Source organism: Buceros rhinoceros, unplaced genomic scaffold (genome assembly GCF_000710305.1).
Source record: "Buceros rhinoceros silvestris isolate BGI_N320 unplaced genomic scaffold, ASM71030v1 scaffold6291, whole genome shotgun sequence".
NCBI classification, from domain to species: Eukaryota; Metazoa; Chordata; class Aves; order Bucerotiformes; family Bucerotidae; genus Buceros; species Buceros rhinoceros.
This window is the reverse complement of record NW_010394740.1, coordinates 89,318-91,023: the sequence shown is the minus strand read 5'-3', so window position 1 is coordinate 91,023 and position 1,706 is coordinate 89,318.

The following is a 1,706-nucleotide window of genomic DNA, read 5'->3' as shown; positions in this document are numbered from 1 at the left end:
GTTCCTCCATGTTGAACCCAGGACAGAAGAGTAATTGTGGCACATAGTAATTCTACTGTTGTAGTAAACTCCTTTTTAAAAACACTAATTCAGGCTATTCCATGTTTGAATGTGCAGCAGAACTGATTTGGTTCACTGTTCAGCTGTGTGCTGAAGCATGTTATTTAAATCCATTTATTTCTCACAGCAGATTCATGATGTGCAAAACCAATCTGAGACAATCTATTTAATATTCTGTGGACTTCTGTGTCAAAGACTTAGAAAACATGTCAAAAATTTCTTTTTAAGAAAAAGTAAATTTGCATGTAGGTCTCTTTCCAATCAGCAGGCCTCAGCAAGAAAAAAAAAAAATTGAGTGTATTACTAGGAGTTTTACAAATCTATTAATGTAATTCCTGAAATATTACCTTATCTTATTCAAGTCTTTTAAGGGTCTATTTGGAATAGTAGATGGAGGCAGAAGTGCATGAACACTATCATCTTTCTAAAAATTTCATTTAGCCATTTCTAAAGCTGCTTAGTAGGCCACTCATCACGGGCACCGTGTACAAGATGTGAGGAATGGGAGACAGTGGCTCTCTTCTGTGGCTGCTGGCATTGGGATGGTTCCTGAGGGCCCTGTAAATCACTGAAAGAATGAGGTTCAAGCTTTATCACAGCCTAGTTAGTCCATGTACAGTTGCAGGGCCATACGGTCTAACTTTGGGATACAGACACCTGAGACGTCAGTACATGCTAACCAGACTTGTGGTGAGAAAGATTAAATACATCCACGTGTGATTCTCCTGAACTCTGCCATTTTGGTTACAGAACTCGTAACCTTCGCAGCCTTGCAATTAGTCTCTGATTAAACACAAAGTAAATATAACCATTTACCAAGCATGTTAATAAGGAACAAAAACTAGAATGCCAGAAGATACTTTATTTTTCTTCAAACCTTTCTTAAAAACTGATGCCGAAGGCTATTTGGTATTGTCACATGCCAGTAAACTCTGGTGTAAAAGTGTTTCATGTAATCTGCTCCTTTAACACATCATGGGTTTCTTTAAGTGGGATACTTTGTCTGCATCCACGGACAGGGTTTTTCAGCAAGCATTTTAGATAGTGCATAAGAATTTTCCTTTTAAGGCACCATTTAGTACAAAAAAACCTAGTGGATCAAGACAAAGAATTATGAATCATTGACTGTGGTTGAAAACCATGCCTTTCTCAGAGGGGTCTGTATAGTAGAATTATTAATCATTTTAGAAGATATATACAGAGTATATATATATATATATACACAGAGCATTAAAAGACTTTGAATAGTAGTCTCAATTTTCAACTTTATTTTTGGTTCCCAGGAAATTTATTAAGGTTTTTGTCAGTGATTAGTCACTGTCAGACTAGCCAGCGGTAAGGTTCATTTCTCCTCAGTCCTTTGTGCTTTGTCAAGGAGCTGAACATTTTTCAGATTATAAAGGGTATTATGAATTCTAGTCAAATATTATCAACAGAGCTGATCTGTCTAATTTCTCAGAAAAATCCTACTGCATGTTATATGAGCTTTCAGAACAGCAAGCTACTTAGTTTATAGGTTATTGACACCATGCTTTGTAATGACATGGACCACAAATAAATAAGGCAAAGGCATTATTAGCTTTTTTGAATAAAGTCTCAATAAAATTAGCTTCTCAGAACAACCATTCATTAAGATTAAAATAATG